The sequence below is a fragment of the Trachypithecus francoisi genome, unplaced genomic scaffold (genome assembly GCF_009764315.1).
Source record: "Trachypithecus francoisi isolate TF-2019V2 unplaced genomic scaffold, Tfra_2.0 Lachesis_group12, whole genome shotgun sequence".
Taxonomy (NCBI): domain Eukaryota; kingdom Metazoa; phylum Chordata; class Mammalia; order Primates; family Cercopithecidae; genus Trachypithecus; species Trachypithecus francoisi.
The window spans coordinates 83,448,857-83,472,991 of record NW_022681457.1 but is presented as its reverse complement, the minus strand read 5'-3'; the positions used below and the strand labels follow the sequence as shown (position 1 = coordinate 83,472,991).

Here is a 24,135-nt window from a genome sequence, read left to right as displayed (position 1 = left end):
CGGCTAATTTTTTTGTATTTTTTAGTAGAGATGGGGTTTCACCGTGTTAGCCAGGATGGTCTCGATCTCCCGACCTCGTGATCCGCCCGTCTCGGCCTCCCAAAGTGCTGGGATTACAGGCTTGAGCCACCGCGTCCGGCCGAGTAAGTTCTTTAGTGGTGATTTACGATATTTTGGTGCAACCATTACCCAAGCAGTATACGCTGCACTGTATTTGTCCAGTCTTTTATCCCTCATCCCCTTCCCACCCTTTACCCCTGAGTCTCCAAAGTCCATTGTGTTATTCTTATGCCTTTGCATCCTCATTGCTTAGCTCCCACTTATAAGTGAGAAATGATGTCTGGTTTTCCATTCCTGAGTTACTCCACTCAGAGTAATAGTCTCCAATCTCATCCAGGTCTCTGCAAATGCCATTAATTCCATTTTATGGCTGAGTAGTATTCCATCATATATATATATCTCACAGTTTCTTTTTTTTTTTTTTTTTTTTTAGATGGGGTCTTGCTCTGACACCAGGCTGGAGTGCAGTGGCGTGATCTTGGCTAATGGCAACCTCCACCTCCTGGGTTCAAGCGATTCTCCTGCCTCAGCCTCCTGAGTAGCTGGGACTACAGGCGTGTGCCACCATGCCTGGCTAATTTTTTGTATTTTTAGTAGAGATGGGGTTTCACCATATTAGCCAGGATGGTCTTGATCTCCTTGATCACTTTGTGATCTGCCTGCCTCGGCCTCCCAAGTGCTGGGATTACAGGTGTGAGCCACCGCACCCAGCCCTGTATCATGGTTTCTTTATCCACTCATTGATTGATGGGCATTTGGGTTGGTTCCACGTTTTTGCAACTGTGAACTGTGCTGCTATAAACATGTGCGTGCCAGTATTTTTCTTGTATAATGACTTCTTTTCCTCTGGGTAGATATCCAGTAGTAGGATTGCTAGATTAAATGGTAGTTCTACTTTTAGCTCTTTAAGGAATCTCCACTGTTTTCCATAGTGGTTGTACTAGTTTACATTCCCACCAGCAGTGTAGAACTGTTCCCTGTTCACTGCACCCATGCCAACATCTACTATTTTTTGATTATGGACATTCTTGCAGGAGTAAGGTGGTATCACATTGTAGTTTTGATTTGCATTTCCCTGATCATTAGTGATGTCGAACATTTTTTCATGTATTTGTTGCCCATTTGTGTATCTTCTTTTGAGAATTGTGTATTTATGTCCTTAGCCCACTCTTTGATGGTATTGTTTGCTTTTTTCTTTTCGATTTGAGTTCACTGTGAATTTTGGATATTAGTCCTCTGTCAGATGTACAGATTGTGAAGATTTTTTCCCACTCTGTGGGTTGTCTGTTTACTCTGCTGACTGTTCCTTTTGCCATGCAAAAGCTTGTTAGTTTAAGAAGACCCAGCAATTTATCTTTGTTTTTACTGCATTGGCTTTTGGGTTCTTAGTCATGAACTTCTTGCCTAAGCCAATGTCTAGAAGGGGTTTTCGAATGTTATCTTCTAAAATTTTTATAGTTTCAGGTCTTAGATTTAAGTCCTTAATTCATTTTGAGTTGATTTTTGTATAAGGTGAGAGATGAGGATCTGGTTTCATTCTCCTGCATGTGGCTAGCCAATTATCCCAGCACCATGTGTTGAAAAGGGTGTCCTTTCACCACTTTATGTTTTTGTTTGCTTTGTCAAAGATCAGTTGGCTGTAAGTGTTTGGATTTATTTCTGGGTTCCCTATTCTGTTCCATTGGTCTATGTCCCTATTTTTATACTAGTACCATGCTGTTTTGGTGACTATGGCTTTATAGTATAGTTTGAAATTAGGTAATGTAATGCCTCCAGATTTGTTCTTTTTGCTTAGTCTTGCTTGGATATGTGGGCTCTTTTTTGGTTCCATATGAATTTTAGAATTGTTTTTTCTAATTCTGTGAAGAATGATGTAGTATTTTGATGGGAATTGCATTGGGTATTTGTAGATTGCTTTTGGCAGTATGGTCATTTTCACAATATTAACTCTACCCATCCATCAGCATGGGGTGTGTTTCCATTTGTGTCGTCAATGATTTCTTTTTTTTTTTTTGAGACGGAGTCTCGCTCTGTCGCCCAGGCTGGAGTGCAGTGGCCGGATCTCAGCTCGCTGCAAGCTCCGCCTCCCGGGTTCCCGCCATTCTCCTGCCTCAGCATCCCGAGTAGCTGGGACTACAGGCGCCACCACCTCGCCCGGCTAGTTTTTTGTATTTTTTAGTAGAGATGGGGTTTCACCGTGTTAGCCAGGATGGTCTCGATCTCCTGACCTCGTGATCCACCCGTCTCGGCCTCCCAAAGTGCTGGGATTACAGGCTTGAGCCAATGATTTCTTTCAGCAGTGCTTTGTAGTTTTCCTTGTAGAGGTCTTTCACCTCCCTGTTAGGTATATTCCTAAGTATTTTATTTTATTTTGCAGCTATTGTAAAATGGGTTGAGTACTTGATTTCTCAACTTGGTCGCTGTTGGTGTACAGAAGAGCTACTGATTTGTGTACATTAATTCTGTACCTGGAAACTTTGCTGAATTCTTTTATTAGTTGTAGGAGCTTTCTGGAGGAGTCTTTAGGGTTTTTGAGGTAAACGATCCTATAGTCAGCCAACAGTGACAGTTTGACTTCCTCTTTACTGATTTGGATGCCCTTTCTTTCTCTTGTCTGATTGCTCTGCCTAGGACTTCCAGTGCTATGTTGAAGAGAAGTGGTGAGAGTGGGCATCCTTTTCTTGTTCCAGTTCTCAGCGGGAATGTTTTCAGCTTTTCCCCATTCAGTATTATGTTGGCTGTGGGCTTGTCATAGATGGCTTTTATTACATACATCTCTTGTATGCCAATTTTGCTGGGAGTTTTAATCATAAAAAGATACTAGATTTGTCAAATGCTTTTCCTGCATCTATTGAGATGATCATGTGATTTTTGTTAATTCTGTTTATGTGGCATAACACATTTATTGACTCACATATGTTAAACCATCCCTGCATTACTGTTATGAAACCTACTTGATCATGGTGGATTATCTTTTTGATATGTTGTTGGATTTGGTTAGCTAGTGTTTTGTTAAGAATTTTAGCATTTATGTTCATCAGGGATATTGGTTGGTCTGTAGTTTTCTTTTTTAGTTATATCCTTTCCTGGTTTTGGTATTAGGACGATTTTGGCTTCATAGAATGAATTAGGGAGGGTTCTCTCTTTCTCTATCTTGTGGAGTAGTGTCAATAGGATTCGCACCAATTCTGAACATCTGGTAGAATTCTGCTGTGAATCCATCTGGTCGTGGACGTTTTTTGGCTGATAATTTTTAAATTACCATTTCAATCTTGCTGCTTGTTACTGGTCTGTTCAGGGTACCTAATTCTTCCTGAGTTAAGCTTGGAGGGTTGTATCCACCCAGGAATTTATCCATCTCTTCTAGGTTTTCTAGTATATGTATGTAAAGGTGTTCATAGTAGCCTTGAATGATCTTTTGTATTTCTGTGGTGTCAGCTGTAATATCTCCCATTTTGTTTCTTACTGAACTTATTTGGATTTTCTCTCTTCTTGCTAATGGTCTATCAATTTTATTTATCTTTTCAAACAACCAGCTTTTTGTTTCATTTATTTATTTACTTTTTTGCAACAGAATCTGGTTTATTCTGCCTTGGCAGGGTGGTCCTGAGAGTGGCGGATGCCACCCTGTCCTGGGCTGAGGGAGGCCCCAAGGGCCAGCTAAGGCCAATGGCGGGAGAAGTGGGGGGCTGCAGCCCCTGGAATGTGGTGAAGCCAGGTCAAGGCCTGGAGGCAGCTGTGGTATGCTGGGGCAGGGTGAAAGGCACTGGACTGGGACCAGGCCAGTGATACAGGGCTGAGGACCTAGGCCACACGGTCCCATGACACAGAACATGAAACACAGGCACAGGGCTCACAGTAAGCACATGGACAAGTGGGCACAGGGTCACAGGCCAGATGCACACCCAGCCATGGCTGGGCCAGACACTGGGACACAGTGGTGGTGTCACACACAGACCACAGGGAGGACACGGCACCATGGAACACATGGATTTGTCGGCCACAATGCACAGACCAGGCCACAGAGCTTGAGGGACATAGCAAGGGGCCTTTGGCACTACTGCACTGAAATCATGTGAGATAAGGGTGGTGGGGCACTCTGGAGGTGCCTGGGGTGGTTCCTCTAGGCTTAGTATGTCTTCCACACTTTGTTGAGCAGTTTTACCACCTCAACATAGATGATAAACACTATGGCCACATTCAGGACAACCCAGCCCAGGCAGGAACAGTGCCCTTGTAGAATGCCTTGAGCCCTCCTTCCTCAGGATCTGCAAGCCACAGTCCCATGTGTTTCAGTATTTGTGCACCTCCAGGCCCTGCATCTGGGTCTTAATCACGTCCAGAGGAGTGTTTCCAAAGACACTGGCTGCACCTGCAATAGCTCTGAAGACCCCAGTGATCAGCAGGTTCATGGACTTGTTGAGGTTGTTCCCTCGGTACCAGTTGCACAGGGAGATCATGACAAAGAAGCAGATAGCCTGGTTCGAGCCCTGCTTCAGCATGGTGGCCGTGAGGTCCTGGTATGTTCCCTTCAGCCCTTGTTCCCTAACCCCACGGAAGAATCTCCCTAACCCCATGGAAGAATCCTGTGTACTTGGGGTTTGGGGAGGTCTGGTTGTGGTTGAACTTCACCTTGATGGTCTCCATGGGGCACACGACCACCATGGCCCTGGCCATGCTGGCTCCTGAGCCACAGAGCAGCTCATGCGTGCTGTCCAGCTGTCCCTGGGCATCCTGCATGTGGTTGCTGAGGAACGCAAACATTCCAAACCTGACGGCTGCCTTGGGGATGGAGCTGCAGAGGTGGGAGCTGAGGCCATGGTATAGGCCCAGGACGCCATGGCTGTGGACCATCTGCTGCACGCAGTCTCCAGTGCCTCGGTACCGTGGCAGGTGCGAGTGTTCATCCAGATGCAGCTGCGTCTTCACGTATTTGGTGGGGAAGGTGATGCAGATGTCAATGCCGCCCACCAGGCCAACTGCCAGGATCGCCTCCCCCGGGTGTGTCAGTTTGGCCTTCCCAGATACAGGCTCAGCGGCCACCAGAGCACACAGGGTGTGGCCATGGCGGGTGGGAGGTAGGGGCTCATTTATCTTTTGTACAGTTTATTTTGTTTCAATTTGATTTAGTTCTGCTCTGATCTTGGTTATTTCCTTTCTTCTGCTGGGTTTGGGTTTGTTCTTGTTTCTCTAGTTCCTTGAGGTATGACCTTAGATTGTCTGTGCTCTTTCAGACTTTTTGCTGTAGGCATTTAGGGCTATGAACTTTCCTCTTAGCATCACCTTTGCTGTGTCCAGAGGTTTTGACAGGTTGTGTCACTATTGTCATTCAGTTCGAAGAATTATTTAATTTTCATCTTGATTTCATTTTTAACTCAATGATCATTCAAGAGCAGGTTATTGAATTTCCATGTATTTGTGTAGTTTTGAAGGTTCCTTTTGGAATTGATTCCCTGTTTTTTATTTAACTGTGGTCTGCGAGAGTGCTTGATATAATTTCAATTTTCTTAAATTTATTGAGGCTTGTTTTGTGGTCCCCATACGCTCTATCTTGGAGAAAGTTCCATGTGCTGTATTCTGTGGCTATTGGATGGAATGTTCCATATATATTTGTTAAATCCATTTGTTCCAGGGTATAGTTTAAATCCACTGTTTCTTTCTTGACTTTCTGTCTTGATGACCCGTCTAGTGCTGTCAGTGGAGTACTGAAGTCCCCCACTATTACTGTGTTGCTGTCTATCTTCTTTCTTAGGTCTATTAGTATTAGTCTGTTTTCATGCTGCTGATAAAGACATACCCAAGACTGGGAAGATAAAGAGGTTTAATTGGACTCACAGTTCCTCATGGCTGGGGAGGCCTCAGAATCGTGGTGGAGGCGAAAGGCACTTCTTACATGGTGGCGGCAAGAGAAAATGAGGAAGATGCAAAAGTGAAAACCCCTGATAAAACCGTTAGATCTTGCGAGACTTATTCACTACCATAAGAACAGTATGGGGAAACCACCCCCATGATTCAAATTATCTCCCACTGGGCCCCTCCCACATGGGAATTATGGGAGTACAATTCAGGATGAGATTTGGGTGGGGACACAGATCCAAACTATATCATCCCACCCCAGACCCTCCAAATCTCATGTCCTCACATTTCAAAACCAATCATGCCTTCCCAACAATCCCCCAAAGGCTTATCTCATTTCAGCATTAACCCAAAAGTCCACAGTCCAAAGTCTCATCTGAGACAAGGCAAGTCCATTCCACCTATGAGCCTATAAAATCAAAAGCAAGCTAGTTACTTCCTAGATACAATGGGGTACAGGTATTGGATAAACACAGCCATTCCAAATGGGACAAATTGACCAAAACAAAGGGGTTACGGGGCCAATGCAAGTCTGAAATCCAGCAGGGCAGTCAAATTTTAAAGCTCCAAAATGATCTCCTTTGACTCCAGGTCTCACATCCAGGTCATGCTGATGTAAGAGGTGGGTTCCCATGGTCTTGGGCAGCTCCACCCCTGTGGTTTTGCAGGGTACAGCCTCCCTCCCAGCTGTGTTCATGGGCTGGCATTGAGTGTCTGTGTCTTTTCCAGGCAAATGGTGAAAGCTGTCGGTGGATCTACCATTCTGGAGTCTGGAGGACAGTGGCCCTCTTCTCACAGCTCCACTAGGCGATATCCCAGTAGGGACTCTGTGTGGGGGCTCTGACCCCACATTTCTCTTCTGCACTTCTCTAGCAGAAGTAATCTATGCACTCATAGCACTCAAGCAAACTTCTGTGTGGGCATTCAGGTGTTTCCATACATCTTCTGAAATCTAGGTGGACGTTCCCATACCCCAATTCTTGACTTTTCTGTACTTGTAGGCTCAACACCACGTGGAAGCTGCCAAAGCTTGGGGCTTGCACTTCTGAAGTCATGGCTTGCGCTCTACATTGGCTCCTTTCAGCCATGGCTGGAGCAGCTAACACAGGGCACCAAGTCCCTAGGCTGCACGCAGCATGGGGACCCTGGGCTTGGGCCAGGAAACCATTTTCTCCTAGGCCTCTGGGCCTGTGAAGGGGAGGGATGGGATGAAGGGAGGGGAGGGACTGGGATGAACGGAGGGGAGGGGCTGGGATGGGAGGGGCTGCTTTGAAGACCTCTGACATGGCCTGGAGACATTTTCCCCATTGTCTTAGGGATTAACATTTGGCTTCTCGTTACTTATGCAAATTTCTGCAGCAAGCTTGAATTTCTCCTCGAAAATGGGTTTTTCTTTTCTATCACATTGTCAAGCTGCAAATTTTCCACACTTTTATGCTCTTCTTCCTTTATAAAGTAGAATGCCTTTAACAGCACCCAAGTCACCTCTTTTTTTTTTTTTGAGACAGAGTCTTGCTCTGTCGCCCGGGCTGGATTGCAATGGCGTGATCTTGGATCACTGCAACCTCTGCCTCCTGGGTTCAAGTGATTCTCCTGCCTCAGCCTCCCAAGTAGCTGGGACTACAGGCACGTGCCACCACGCCCAGCTTTGTATTTTTATTAGAGACAGGGTTTCACCATACCTGAGACCACCGTATTGGCCAAGCTGGTCTCAAACCCCTGACCTTGTGGTCCGCCCGTCTCAGCCTCCCCAAAGTGCTGGGATTACAGGAGCAAGCCACTGTGCCCAGCCTCCAGGTCACCTCTTCCAAAGTGCTGGGATTACAGGCATAAGCCACTGCGCCCAGCCTCCAGGTCACCTCTTGGAATGCTTTGCCGCTTAGAAATTTTTCCGCCAGATACTCTAAATCATCTCTCTCAAGTTCAAATTTCCACAGATCTCCAGGGCAGGGGCAAATTGCTGCCAGTCTCTTTGCTAAAACATAACAAGAGTCACCTTTGCTCCAGTTCCCAACAAGTTTCTCATCTTTATCTGAGACCACCTCAGCCTGGACCTTATTGTCTATATTGCTATCAGGTTTTTGGTCAAAGCCATTTAACAACTTTCTAGGAAGTTCCAAAATTCCCCACATTTTCCTGTCTTCTTCTGAGCCCTTCAAACTGTTCCAACCGCTGCCTGTTACCCAGTTCCAAAGTTGCTTCCATATTTTTGGGTATCTTTTCAGCTGCACCTCACACTACCGGTGCCAATTTACTGTATTAGTCCATCTTCACAGTGGTGATAAAGACATACCCGAGACTGGGAAGAAAAAGAGGTTTACCAGCACTGACAGTTCCACGTGGCTAAGGAAGGCTCAGAATCATGGTGGGAAGTGAAAGGCACTTATTACATGGCAGCAGCAAGAGAAAATGAGGAGGATGCAAAAGCGGAAACTCCTGATAAAATCATCAGATCTTGTGAGACTTGTTCACTACCATGAGAACAATATGGCGGAACCGCCCCATGATTCAAATTATCTCCCACCAGGTCCCTCCCACAACATGAGGGAGTTATGGGAGTATAATTAAAGATGAGATTTGGGTGGGGGATATAGCCAAACCATATCAATTAGTAATTGTTTTATAAATTTGGAAGCTCCAAGTGTTAGGTACATGTATGTTTAGGATTATGATATTTTCCTGTTGGACAAGGCCTTTTATCATTATATAATGTCCCTCTTTGTCTTTTTTAACTGCTGTTGCTTTAAAGTTTGTCTTGTCTGATATAAGAACAGCTACTCCTGCTTGCTTTTGATGTCCATTTGCATGAAATGTCTTTTTCCACCCTTTTACCTTAAGTTTGTGCAAGTCCTTATGTGTTAGGTGCGTCTCTTGAGGGCAGCAGATGTTTGGTTAGTGAATTCTTATCCATTCTGCAATTCTGTATATTTTAAGTAGAGCATTTAGGCCATTTACATTCAATGTTAGTATTGAAATGTGAGGTACTATTCCATTGATAGTACTATTTGTTGCCTGTATACCTTAGTTGTTTTGTTTTTATTTTTTAAATTGTATTTTTGTTTTATAGGTCCTGTGAGATTTGTGCTTTAAAGAGGTTGTTTTGATGTGTTTCCAGGATTTGTTTCAAGATTTAGAGCTCCTTTTAGCATTCTTGTAGTGGTGGCTTGGTAGTGGCAAATTCTCAAAGTCTGAAAAAGACTGCATCTTTCCTTCATATATGAAGCTTAGTTTCACTGGATACACAGTTCTTGGCTGATAATTGTTTTGTTTGAGGAGGCTGAAGATAGGGCCCCAATCCCTTCTAACTTGTAGGGCTTCTGCTGAAAAATCTGCTGTTAATCTGATAGGTTTTCCTTTATAGGTTACCTGGTGGTTTTGTTTCAAGCTTTTAAGATTCTTTCCTTCATCCTAACTGTAGATAACATGATGACAATGTGCGTAGGTGATGATCTTTTTGCGATGAATTTCCAAGGTGTTCTTTGTGCTTCTTGTACTTGGATGCCTAGGTCTCTAGCAAGGCTGGGAAAGTTTTCCTTGATTATTCCCCTAAATATGTTTTCCAACATTTTAGATTTCTCTTCTTCCTCAAGAACTCCAATTATTCTTAGGTTTGGTCATTGAACATAATCCTAGACTTCTTGGAGGCCTTGTTCATATTTTTTTTTTCTTTGTTGGACTGGGTGAATTTGAAGACCTTGTCTTTGAGCTCTAAATTTCTTTCTTCTACTTGTTCAATTCCATTGCTGAGACTTCCCAGAGCATTTTGCCTTTCTATAAGTGTGTCCATTGTTTACCAAAGTTTTGATTGTTTTTTCTTTATCTATCTATTTCCTTGAATAATTTATCCCTTCACTTTTTGTATCATTTTTTGGATTTCCTTACATTGGGCTTTGCCTTTCTCTGGTGTCTCCCAGAGGTAAATCAGGGATTTCTTCTTGGTTTGGGTCCATTGCTGGTGAGCTAGTGTGATTTTTTGGGGGTGTTAAAGAACCTTGTTTTGTCAAATTACCAGAGTTGGTTTTCTGGTTCCTTCTCATTTGGGTAGGCTGTTAGAGGGAAGGTCTAGGGCTAAAGACTGTTGTTCAGATTATTTTGTCCCACGGGGTGTTCCCTTGATGTAATAATACCCCCCTTTTCCTATGTATGTGGCTTCCTGAGAGCCAAGCTATAGTGATTGTTGTCTCTCTTCTAGATCTAGTCACCCAGCAAGTCTACCAGGCTCTGGGCTGGTACTGGGCGTTGTCTGCACAGAGTCCAGTGATGAGAACCATCTATGGGTCTGTCAGCCATGGATAACTGCACAGTATTTGGGTTGTCTCCCAGGTCCTGCAGGAGCAATCCGTTTCCTTCAGTGCATCTGTGGGTCCTCTCACAGACTTTCTGATTTATTACTGCAGTTGTTCTGGAGCAAAAATTCATGATGCGAACCTCCATATGCTGCTCTGTCCATCTGAGCTGAAGTGCAATCTAGTACTGCGTCCTGCCCACCATGATCCCCCCTCCACCACCAGGTCTCTCTCTCTTGACATGTGGGGATTACATTTTGAGATGAGATTTGGGTGCAAACACAAAGCCAAAATGTATCAGATATCAAATATGGAGATGTTAATTAGGCAGCTATATATATGAGCCTGGAATTCAAGGGAGAAGCTGGGACTGAAGACAAACAGAGAATTATCAGTATATAACTGGTATGTAAAGCCATCAGGCTAGATGAGAGCTCCTGGAGTTTGAGGACATAAGAAAAAAGGTTGTTCTTGAGATATCTTACCATTCAGAAGTTGTAGAGAAGAGGATGATTTAGTAAAGGAGACTAAAATGTGGCTCATAAATCCAGAAGAAAAAGAGAAGAGTATGAGATCCTCGAAGCCAAGTGAAAAGTGTTTGAAGAAAGGTGGAAAGGCAGCATTTCAACTAAATGATCAAAGGTAACATTACCCAAAATGGGACATACTGACATGTATCTCCTGATGTGATATACCAAGAATACCATAGCTTTTTAATTAAAAACTTTTTTTTTTTGGAGACAAGGTCTTGCAGTGTTGCCCAGGCTGGAGTGCAGTGGCAAGAACATAGCTCACTGCAACTTCTGAACTCTTGGGCTCAGGTAATACTCCTGCCTCAGCCTCCCAAGCAGCAGGCACTACGACTGTGTGCCACTATGCCTAGCTAATTAAATTTCTTTTTTTTTCCAGAGATGGGGGTCTCGCTTTGTTGCCCAGGCTGGTCTTAAATTCCTGGATTCAAGGAATCCTCCTCCTGCCTCGGTCTCCCAAAGTGCTGAGATTACAGGCAAAAGCCACCACGCCCAGCTGAGAATACCATATTAGTTATGTCGTACCTCTGTCAAAGATCAATAATCCTGAATCAGACAAACCAAAATTCAGAAACATTTAATATAACAACTGGCCTGTTGTGCTTCAAAAGTGTCAATATCATGAAAAATATAGAAGAGGAACTTTCCAGATTCAGAAGACTAAAATAACACAACTAATGCAACATATAATCTGTATTGGAGTCTGAAGTTAAAAAAATTACTTTGAAATTAGAATAACTGGCAAAATCTGAATAGTATTAGGTAATATGTGATGTCCAAGTGTTTGAGTTCAGAAAGACTCTCACACATTATCTAATAAATCTGAAGATGTATACACCCTATGACTTAGTAATTCCAATCTTAGGTGTAAACTCCAAAGAAATTCTTGCACATGTACACCACAGTATGTGTAAAAGAATGCTCATAGCAATGTTATTTGTAGTAACTGGAAACTTGAAATGACCCAAATGTTCACTGTTGATAAAATAGATTTTTAATGGCTGGGCGTGGTGGCTCACATCTGTAATCCGAGCACTTTGGGAGGCCGAGGTGGGTCGATCACCTGAGGCGAGGAGTTCGAGACCAGCCTGACCAATATAGTGAAACCCCATCTCTATTAAAAATACAAAAATTAGCCGGGTGTGGTGGCAAGTGCTTGTAGTCCTAGCTACTTGGGAGGCTGAGACAAGAGAATTGCTTGAAACTGGGAGGTGGAAGTTGCAGTGAGCCGAGGTCGCGCCACTGCACTCCAGCCTGGGCGACAGAGCAAGACTCTGTCTCAAAAAAAAACAAAAGATTTTAAAAATGTTATATAGTAACCTGCTCTCAGAGGGTGTTCTGGGTACTCCTGGGGGTCCTCAAAGTCCTTCTCAGGGTCTGTAAGGTCAAAACTATACACCTAATGATAATAGAACATTGTTTGCCTTTTCCACATTCATTCTCTCATAGTGGAGTTTTCCAGAAGCTACATGTAATGGCATCATTCTAACAAATAATGGGATGTACGCTTATATATATTTTTTTACTTGAAATATACTTATTCATTACCACTATTTTTTTTTTTTTTTAACAAAAAAGTTTTTTGCATACTTTGAGACAGGGTCTTGCTCTGTCATCCGGGCTAGAGTGTAGTGGTGTGATCACAGCTCATTGCAGCCTCAATCTCCTGGCTCAAGTGAATCTCCTGGGCTCAAATGAACCTCCTGACTCAGCATCCCGAGTAGCTGGGACTACAGTTGCATGCCACCATGCCAGGCTAATTTACGGGGTCTCACTATGTTGTTAAGGCTGGTCTCAAACTCCTGGCCTCAAGTGATCCTCCCACCTTGGTCTCCCAAAGTGTGAGGATTACAGGCATGAGCCACCTCACCCAGCCTGCACACTTTGTTGGTATATAAACAGGCATATATTTAATGTATACAATTTGACGAGTTTGGACATATGCAAAGTGTTCCACTGTGTGTGTGTGTTTTTTTTTGTTTTTTGTTTTTTTTGGTGTGTGTGGGGTAAGAATACTTCATGGGACATCTGCTCTCTTGAAAACAATTTACATGGACAATATCATATTGTTAACTATAGGCACTATGTTGTACAGCAGATCTCTAGAAATTACTCACCTTGCAAAACTGAAACTTTATATCCATTGAGTAACAACTTCCTATCCACCCTGCCTCCACTCACGGAAACCACCATTCTATTCTCTGCTTCTATGAATTTGACCATTTTAGATAGCTCATGTTAAGTGGAATCATGCAGTGTTTTTTTTGTGACTGGCTTATTTTCCAGGTTCATCCATGTTGTCACAAATGATAGGATTTCTTTCTTTAATAAGGCTAAGTAACATTCCATTGTATGTATATGCCACATTTTCTTAATCCATTTATCTGACAATGGATATCTGCCTTGTTTCCATGGAATGAATGCTTGTATATTCCTGCTCTCAAAAGTTCTAAATTTTTGTTTTTATTTTTGAGTTGGGGGTCTTGTTCTGTTGCCCAGGCTAGAGTGCAGTAGCATGATCACAGCTCAGTGAAATCTTGACCTCCTGGGCTCAAGTGATCCTCCTGCATCAGCCTCCCAAATAGTTGGACTATAAGCATCCACCACCATTCTTGGCTGATTTTCAGTTTTTTTTGGAGAGATGGGGTCTTGCTATGTTGCCCAGGGTGGTCTTAAACTCTTGGCTTCAAATTATTCTCCCAACTTGGTCTCCCAAAGTGCTATAATTACAGGTATGAACCACTATGCCTGACTCTAAGTTTTATTTTCTAATATGGTAAGATATATATATATATGTGGGATATATATATTCCCACATAAATAAAAGCTCTTTGAAGTCTTTAAAGATATAAAAGCTTCCTGAGACTAGAAGGTTTGAGAACCACTGACCTACAATTATAATCACTTCCTTGTCCTTCTCTTTTTCCAATACACTTGCCTAGAAAAAATCCCAACCCTCATGAAATTCAACTCTTTACCGATTCCACACCCAAGCCTAAGATGCTGAATGGTTTTACTCTAAGTTGATTATTATAAACCCCAAGACTGCCCATATTTCTCTAGTAACCTACCACAGATCTAAGCTGGGTAGGGAGATAAGTGATTCACTTTGGAATTCCTGCCATCACATGACAAGGCACTAAATTCTTACCCAGTCAGACATAAGAGAAGAACAGAACAGTACTTTACTTGAGTCGTTTAACAGTCAGAAAATCTCCACCACCACCACCACCACCAAGAAAAATAAGAAATACTAAAGTCTTTAGTAGTAAAGGGATATTATGTTTAAAAAATGCAAACTGTGTGTGTGTGTGTGTGTGTGTGTGTGTGTGTGTGTATGTGTGTGTGTGTGTGTTCTGGAGACAGGGTCTGGCTCTGTTGCCCAGGCTGGAGTAGAGTGGCACAATCTCAGCTCGCTGCAACCTCTGCCTCCTGGGCTCAAGCCATTCTCCTACCTCAGCCTCCCAAGTAGCTGGGACTACAGGTGCATGCCACCATGCCTGGCTAATTTTTGCATTTTTTGTAGAGATGGGTTTCACCATGTTTCTCAGGCTGGTTCTGAACTCCTGAGCTCAAGTGATCTGCCTGCCTTGGCCTCCCAAAGTGCTGGAATTATAGGTGGTGAGCCACCATGCCAGGCCAGGGAATTCTTTATATTACTGTTGCAACTTTTCTGTAAAGCTGAAATTATGTCAAAATAAAAACTCTTTAAAAAGATTCATTGGGTATAGTGCCCAAATGTGTATACATACAGGGTTATAAGAACCCAGAGGAGGGAATGACTAACTCTGCAAGGGAAGGAGAAGGGATAAGGGAGATAGGCAAGCAGGACTTATCAGGGAAGATTCCAGAGTAAGTGGCATTTTAACTAATCTTTGAAGAATAAATAGGCTTTTCATTAGGAAGAGGACAAGGGTAGAGGGTAGGTAATGGTACTTTAGACAGAGGAGGCAGCATGGAGAGAGGCATGGAGTTGCAAAAAGTATGGTTATATGAGGACCTGTGGATAGTGCTGTGTAGTTTCAGTCCATAAGAAGGAGAAGCAAGTGGGGTTAGAAAGAAATGCTATAGCCAGCTTGAGAAGAGTCCACATGATATTTAAGGAATTTTTTAGCTCTAACACACAAAGACTGCCGGGATACACAAAGTGGATCCTACGGCCCTATAGATGGAAAAGGTAATGGTGAGGTCCATTGTAAAGGCAGAAGCACATCTAAGGCAGGATAGTAGCACAGAAAGATGTGTAGAACTGGTCTCCCACCCCTGAAAAATTTCTTCTGATTTGTGCATTTATGTATTTATCTAATCCTTATTGCCTTGGCCATACAGTGACCAATAAGGCCACGAAAAGGAAGATATCAACTGTTAAGACCAAGAATGGAGGGAGAAGATAGTTTGCACATAGGTGTCCCCAGTGATGGAGTTAATTTTGCTTAAAAGGAACTGACATTTATTGGGCACCTTCTATGAAAGAAGTGTCATACTACATGCAACGGCAGTATGGATAATCATCACTGCCACTAAAATGTACTAGGTTGCATAAAAAGCAGTTTATATAGGCAGCTAAGGGAATGGTTTAATTCATGCCTATGAAGCATGTATTATCTCTATTTAACAGATGAGGAAATGGAAACTTGAGTAAGTTGGCCACAGTCACATAGTAAAGAGGCAGGGCTGGAATATAAATCTAGGATGTCTTACTCCAAAGTATTTGCTCTTTCCATCATACCATACAGCTTTTCTCTTACTAATTCAAGATTAATTCATTCACTCATTTGTTTACTCATTCACCCAACAATCATTCTGTACTGAGAATATATTATGTGGTAGGTCCTACTGTATACACTAGAGTTCAATATTAATTTTCAGTGGAAATAAAAGTTTCTGCTGGGCTGGGGCTGGCTTGATAAGCAGGAATCAGGCACGTGAGGATTTAGGGCAGAGTACTCCAGGCAGAGAAAATAGCAGGTATAAAGGCCTTAAGGAAATAATGAACTTGACTTGTTTAAGAAACAGAAAGCCAGAGAGACTGCATCTGGGTAAATAAAGGAAATAATGGTAAAAGATAGAATCAGAAAAGTAGATGTGGTCAGATCATGCAGGGCCTTCTGTGTCATGGTAAAGAAATGCTCTAATTACTATTGAAAAATATCAGCCTAGATGCTCTGTCGATGAAGAATGGATAATAAAAAGGTAAAAATGGAAGCAGAGACATCAGTTAGAAGGCTAACTGTAGAAGTCCATCCAAGAGATGATGGTGGGCTGAGATTAAAGTGATGATAGACATGAGGGTACAAAGAAGTAGATGAATACAAGGCACATTTTATAAGCAGAGCTGATGGCACTGCAAACCTAGATGAAAGAGAGGGAGGGAAAGAGCAATTCAGGGTGAATTTTAAGTTTCTGGTCATTACTATGACAGGGAAAATGACAAGAACTATAGGTTTTGGAGGAGGCAGTTCAGGAATCAAAAATCTATTTTGGCTATCTTATGTTCTAAATGACTTTTAGATATCTAGAGATGACAGGTAGTCAAATAAATGAGTCTAGAGTTCTACAGGAAGTTCAAGGATAGAGATATAATCTTGGTAGTCATTAGTATGTAGAGAGTATATAAAGACATAGGACCACACTTAGAGAAACTCTGTGTACAGTAGAATAGGAGAAGGCCTGGAACTCAGCCCTGGAGCACTCCAACAAACTAGAGGCTGAGAAGTGAAGAATGCCAGCCAGAGGAGACAGAGTTAAGAACTGAAAATGTAGAAACTGTCATGTTCTAGAAGCCAAGAGGTGGTGATGTTTTAAGAAGGAAATAGTGATCAATTGTACTGAAAAGTTACCGAGAGGCTGAGCAAGATGAAGGCAGAAAAGTTCTGTCAACAGGAAAGTCAAATGTGTTCTTACTAACAGCAGCTTCACTGGAACAGTGGAGGTTGAAGAATAACTCGAGAAAGCTGAGAAAATAATAGAATGGAAGACAGAAACAGAAATAGTGACAACAGATTAATTATTTTTAGAAGTTTTACTATGTTTAGTAGGAAGAATGGCCATTCCAAAGATGTCCACACCCTAATCTCTGGAACATATAAATACATTACTTACAAGGCAAAAGGGATTTTGCAGACATAATTAAGGTTAAAACCTTTAATTAGGGAGATTAATATAGACTGTCCAGGGGGGCCCAATCTAATCACATGAATTCTTACATGCAGAAAACATTCTCCAGTTGAGGCAGGAGAGATGAGGCAGAAAGGGAGACCAGAGAGATCTGAAGTGGGAGAAAGACTAGACCCATTGTTACTCACTTTGAAGATGAAGGGGGCCACAATCCAGGGAATGTGAAGGGCTCTAGAAGCTGATATGACCTCTGGCCAACAGTCAGCAAGGAAAGGGAGACCCCACTCCTACAACAGCATAGAATTGAATATTACCAACAATTTGAATGAACCTGAGGGCAGATTCTTCCCCAGAGCCTCCAGATAAGAGTTCAGGCTGGCTAACACCTTGATTTTGGACTTGTGAGACTGGAGCACAGAAACCAGTGATCCCATGCAGACTTCTGACCCACAGAACTATGAAATAATAAATTTGTGCTGTTTAAAGCCACCAAGTTTCTGGAAATTTGCTAAAACACCAACAGGAAATTAATATACTGTGAAACTTCAAGAGACATGGGGCACTACCTGAAAGGGAGCTGCAAAGTCAAGGAAGAGTTTTGAAAGACGGAAGATATGAGAGCAAGTTTGTATGCTGATGAGAATGTTTCAGAAAGGAGGGTTTAGGGGTGGAACTAGTGATGAAGACAGAGAGGCAAGAGAGGATGCAATCAAGAGAACAAATGGAGGCGTTGGCCTTTGATAGGAATAGAAACTGTTTGTCTATTGTAACAGCAGGACAGGTACTGTAAGTTGTGCCACGCCTCCCTCTGGGGCTCTGGTGCAGTTCTGCAAAAGCCTGCCTTCAGGAAATCAATGGTGATTCCAGACCCTTCCCCTTGGATGTGTTCTGTTGGCCCCTTAAGTGCAATCTATTAACAGCTAAAGTCCTCTTTGGAACATGGATATGGGAGTGCACCTGACATTTCTTTAGGGCCATCTCTATACTAAATTCAACGTGAGCTGATGGCTAATGAATATGTTCTGGAGTCATACAGACGTAGTGCACAATTCAGTGTTTTTTAAAATCCCAGTTCCAATACATACTAGTTGTATGATGGTAGGCAAATTACAAACTCTCTGGGTATTTTTTAAAAACTGGGACTAATAATATTTACCTTACAACATTATAAGAATTAGAGATAATGTAAAATACCTTGAACACTGGTGATCACATAGCAGATGCTCTGTAAATGGTAACTACTATAATCATTCTCCAACTCAGCCTGTTCTTTGTTTTCCTTTCTCCTTTTTAAAAATTGTGGCAAAATACACATACAATTTACTATCTTAACCATTTTTAAGTGCACAATTCAGTATTACTAAAGACATTCAGAATGTTTGCAACCATCTTCATTATCCACCTCTATAACTCTTTTAATCCTGTAAACCCAAAACTCTATTCCACTTAACAACTCCCTAGACCCCTCTTCTGCTAGCCCCCTCTTTCCCTAGCCCATGGCAAACAGCATTCTACTTTATGTCTTTATGATTTTGACTACTCTAAGTATCTCGTATGAATGAAATCATACAGTATTTGTCTTTTTGTGATTGGCTTATTTCACATAACATAGTATCTTCAAGCTTCATTCATGTTGTAGCATGCTGTAGAATTTCCTTTTTTTTTTTTTGAGATGGAGTCTCGCTCTGTCGCCCAGGCTGGAGTGCAGTGGCACGATCTCGGCTCACTGCAAGCTCCGCCTCCTGGGTTCATGGCATTCTCCTGCCTCAGCCTCCCGGGTAGCTGGGACTACAGGTGCCTGCCACCATGCCCAGCTAATTTTTTTTTTGTATTTTTTAGTAGAGACGGGGTTTCACCGTGTTAGCCAGGATGGTCTTGATCTCCTGGCCTCATGATCTGCCCGCTTCGGCCTCCCAAAGTGCTGGGATTACAGGCGTGAGCCACCGCGCCTGGCCAATTTCCTTCCTTTTTAAGGCTGAATAATATTCCATTGTATGTATATATTACATTTTGCTCATCTGTTTATCCACTGATGAACACCTTGGTTGTTTCCACATTTTAGCTATTGTGAATAATGCTGCTATAAATATGGGAGTACCAATATCTCTTTGAGATCCTGCTTTCAATTTTTTTGGGTATATACTCAGAGGCGAAAATGCTGGATCATACGGTAATTCTATTTTTAGTATTTTGAGGCACCACCCTACTGTTTTCCACAGCATGCTCCTGTTCTTTTAAATGCTAGCAACACTCTTCTATGGTGCAAAAATCTTGGCAAACAATAATTGGCTGATAGAGTCTAGTAAGAAATTAGCATGATTCAAAAGTCAGACTTGGTGAAAAGTTCATAGGCTTTGAAATCAGAAGGATCTAGTTTCCATCTTGGGTCTGCCATCTGCAAGTGGTAAGACCGTTTAAGTCACTTAATGTTTTTGAGCCTACTGTCTCAACTGTAAAATGGAGATAATATCCCTCACAGTGTTGTCTGTAAATTACATGAGAAGTCATAGTAAAGTGCCCGAGACATATCAGGTCCATGACAAATGTTTATTTCCTTCAGTTCTCTTAACCCTAAGAGAGACTCCACAAAGATAGAGGTATTCTTATTAATTTTCTCTTGAGGACCTGGACTTTGGGTGAAATAAAGTTTTTGTTTTTTTAATCGCTAATACCAGGCATTACCTCTAGGAGAAGGGATGTGAAAGCAGATAGAGAATTCAGGTCTCTTGATTTCTTGTCCAACACTCTTTCCTCACTATGATACACTGCCCTGAGTTACTATAAAGTCTCTTACTTTCTGGCTTATCTTCTTTACCCTTAAATACATGTACTAAGTCCATGAGTCTCTATACGCACACAAACACACATTCCCTTCCTCGGTATATTGGGTCTAAATCCACTCTGTGGCTTATTTTTTTAACTTCTCAGTTCCGTTTCTTATCAAACTCTTAACTGTTCTAACCTTTAATTTGCACAATGGCCTCATTAATAGCATTTTGGCCAAATACATTAATATAACTTAATGTCTTGGGAGAATAAAAGGGGAACCATTCATTCTCTATTTTCAGTATGGCAAGTCTTATCTCTCCAACTAGCTATAAAATTTAACCAGAGCATATTTATTCAGTGTTAGGAATACTGCCACATGGTTCAAACCTGTAATAGCAGGCTCGCTGGACCTATACTAGCAAGGCAATGTCTGGGAAACATCATCTGGACTTCCTCCATATGCTTTATATGTTCCCTGAAATTTGTCATTAGCCCTTGGTGGTTCTCATCTCAGACCGATTCTTGGGCTCTAGGCCTTGCTAATGTCTGCTTCATGAACTTGGCTTGCTCTCTGATTCTACTCTCCAGTATTTAGTTTTTGATGACCAGCTGAAGGTCCCTAGGACTTGATTTTGACTTACATTTTGCTGATACCACTCCCTTGTTTATGTTAATATCCTAAAGGGAGCCTATGCTCAAAGTTACATAGCATATATCCTAGCACCCTAAGTTATACCAGGCACATAGTAGTTGTTAAAACATATCAAATTGGTGGTAGTGCAGAGGAAGCAGGTATGGCATATGTGTTAAAGGGCAGGTTCTCCAGCCTCTAAAAAACAGGACAATGTGTAAAGTCAGTGTGTAAAGTCAGCCTAAATTTGGTCCAGAAACAGGGAAGGTTATCACAAATACTTTCTTAAGGAATAAGACACAAGGAATGCAAGCTTATAGCTGTTCCCATGAAAACATATGACAGTTGTCTTTGGTATTTTGATAATTTGTATCACTAAAAACAAATTAAATAAAGCCAAATGTATTTGAGAGGCAGCTGGGGTCTCAGGCAAACTAACATGTAAAGCTAGCATTCTGGAAGATCCCAATCCAAAAGATGAGAAGAACTCAGGGAAGGAAGGAACAAAACAAATCCCTAGCATTCATATTCCAATGAACCGCGGGAAAATACAAATAACAGTGGCCCAGGACACAGTAAACTGTTCTGTTTCAGAAACTAAATTGTTATGTTACTTCGAAAAATTTCTCCGTGCTTCATTTTTGGGGCCTGCTATTCCTTCAACACGCATCTGTTTAGAATAAAGATATTCGCCGGGCGCGGTGGCTCAAGCCTGTAATCCCAGCACTTTGGGAGGCCGAGACGGGCGGATCACGAGGTCAGGAGATCGAGACCATCCTGGCTAACACGGTGAAACCCCATCTCTACTAAAAAATACAAAAAAAAAAACTAGCCAGGCGAGGTGGCGGGCGCCTGTAGTCTCAGCTACTCGGGAGGCTGAGTCAGGAGAATGGCGTGAACCCGGGAGGCGGAGCTTGCAGTGAGCTGAGATCCGGCCACTGCACTCCAGCCTGGGCGACAGAGCGAAACTCCGTCTCAAAAAAAAAAAAAAAAAGAATAAGGATATTCTTCTACCTAATCATAATACCTTTGCCATGTTTAGTTATAAATGCTTCTGTACTAAGATAATTGTATCACTTACAGTAGAAAGTATAAGAGATGCAAGAAGAAAAAGAAACATATGACTAATACAATACTTTAAGACACCACTCCCAGAATAAGACAGGTCAAGTGGACAAAAGATAAGTAAGGGTTTAGAAGATCTAAGCAAAATAATCATGTTACATTGATCTTATGGATATATAGGATACTACACTCTGATATTAGTGAACATGAAACATTCACAAAACTCATCATACATTAGCACAAAGAAAATCATAATAAGTTTCAAATCTCTGTAATCTGTAGTCTGAGGTCTGAGATGGGAGGATCACATGATCCCAGGAGTTTGAGGCTGCAGTGAGCTATAATTATGCCATTCCACTCCAATCTGGGCAATGGAGTGAGACTTCATCTTAAAAAACAAAACAAAACAAAAACCTAAAGATGCAAACAAAAACCTCTTAGATCTGATAAACAAATTCAGAAAAGTAGGATACAAAATCAACATACAAAAATCAGTAGCATTTCTATATACCAATAATGAAATAGTTGAAAAAGAAATCAAGAAAGCAATCCCATTTACAATAGCTACTGAAAAATTAAAATACCTAGGAATAAAATGAACCAAGGAGGTGAAAGCCCTTTACGAGGAAAACTACAAATAGGAAAGAAACAGAAAAATACTGCACGTTTTCACTTATAAGTGTAAGCTAAACATGGTTACATATGGACATAAAGGTAGGAACAATAGACACTGGGGAATACAAGAGGGGAGAGGGAAGTAGCGGGGCAAGAATTGAAAAACTACCTATTGAGTACTATGGTCACTACCTGGGTGACGTGTTCAATCTCAGGATCACACAATATATCTCTGTAACAAACCTGCAAATGTACTTCCTGACTCTAAAATAAAAGTTAAAAAAAAAAGAAAAAAGAAATGAAACAGGACATGAAAAAAACAGACATCTCATGTTCATGGATTAGAAGAACTAATAGGGTTAAAACGATCATACTACCCAAAGCAATCTACAGATTCAATGAAATCCCTGTCAAAATGCCAATGACATTTTTCACAGAAATAGGAAAAAATCCTACAATTTGTATGAGACCAAAAAAGAGCCTAAATAGTCAAAGCAATTTTCAGCAAAAAGAACAAAGCTGGAGGCATCACGTCACCTGACTTCAAAATATCTTCTACGGCTATGGTAGTGGTATAAAGATGGACACATAGAACAATGGAACAGAATAAACCCAGAAATAAATCCACATTATTATAGCCAAAAGACTTTTAACAAAGGTGCCAAGAATATACATTAGAGAAAGAATACCCTCTTTGATAAATGGTTCTGGGAAAACTGGATATCCATGTGTAGAATAATGAAACTAGATCCCTATCTATCTATCTATCTATCTATCTATCTATCTACCTATTTATTTGAGACAGAGTTTCACTCTGGCTGCCCAGGCTGGAGTGCAATGGCACAATCTCGGCTCACTGCAACCTCCACCTCCCGGGTTCAAGCGGGTAGCTGGGATTACAGGCGCCTGCCACCATGCCTGGCTCATTTTTTGTATTTTTAGTGGAAACGGGGTTTCATCATGTTGGTCAGGCTGGTCTCAAGCTCCTGACCTCAGGTGATCCACCTGCCTCAGCCTCCCAAAGTGCTGGGATTAAAGGCATGAGCCACCGCACCCAGCTAGATCCCTACTTTTTACCATATACAAAAATCAACTCAAAAGTGATTAAAGACATAAATTTAAGACCTGAAACTATATATTTAATAGAAGAAAATACAGGGAAAACCCTTCAGGACACTGATCTAGGCAAAGTTTTTATGGCTAGGCACTCAAAAGTACAGACAACAAAAAGAAAAATAGACAAATGGGACTACATCAAACTAAAAAGTTTCTGAACAAAGGAAACAATAAACAGATAAACTGCAGAATGGGAGAAAATATTTTAAACTATTCACCTGACAAGGGACTAATCAGAATATACAAGGAACTCAACAGCAAAAAAACAAATAATCCCATTAAAAGGTGGGACAGGATAAACATTTCTCAAATAAGACATAAAAATGGCATAAAAATATAAGGTACTTCTTCATAAGCAGGTATATGAAAAAGTGCATAACATCACTAACCATCAGGTAAATGCAAATCAAAATCATATATACACACACACACACACACACAAACAGAATACTACTTGGCCATAAAAAAGAATGAAATTTTGTCATTTGTAGCAACATGGATGGAACTGGAGCTCACTATGTTAAGTGAAATAAGTCAGGCACAGAAAGACAAATGTTGCATGTTCTCACTCATATGTGGGAGCTAAAAAAGTTGATCTCATGGAGGTAGAAAGTAGAATGATAGTTACCAGAGGCTGGGAAGAGTATGTGTGTGGTGGGATGTAGAGAGATGAAAAGAGGTTTGTTAATGGGCACAAACATACAGTTAGATAGAAGGAATAAGTTCTAATGTTCAATAGCAGAGCAGGGTGACTATAGTTAATAACAATGTATGGCATATTTCAAAATAACTAGAAGAGAGGACTTGAAATGTTCCCAAAACACAGAAGTGATAAATATTCAAGGTGATGGATACTCTCAATACCTTGACCTGATCATTATACACTCTATGCATGTAACAAAATATCATATGTACTCCATAAAAATGAATAAATATTATGTATCAATACATTTTTTAAAAGACAGCACAAATATAAAAACAGTAAGTGAAAACGGGCAAAACTGATAGAACCAAAGTTAACTAAACAACTCATAAAACCCATAAACAATCCCTTTTATTTTTATATAGGTAAATTTAAACACCAATATGG

General features: G+C 41.5%; 1 protein-coding gene and 1 pseudogene across 28 annotated transcripts in view; both read right to left on the bottom strand.

Annotated features, from left to right (window-relative positions):
- SCMH1 (Scm polycomb group protein homolog 1) overlaps positions 1-24,135 on the bottom strand; it is a 246,088-nt gene that overhangs the window by 58,195 nt on the left and 163,758 nt on the right. The gene's annotated exons all lie outside the window — the stretch shown is intronic.
- On the bottom strand, positions 3,573-5,737 carry LOC117092783 (annotated as a pseudogene). Its single transcript, XR_004440917.1, has one exon. The product of XR_004440917.1 is annotated as a tricarboxylate transport protein, mitochondrial-like (transcript).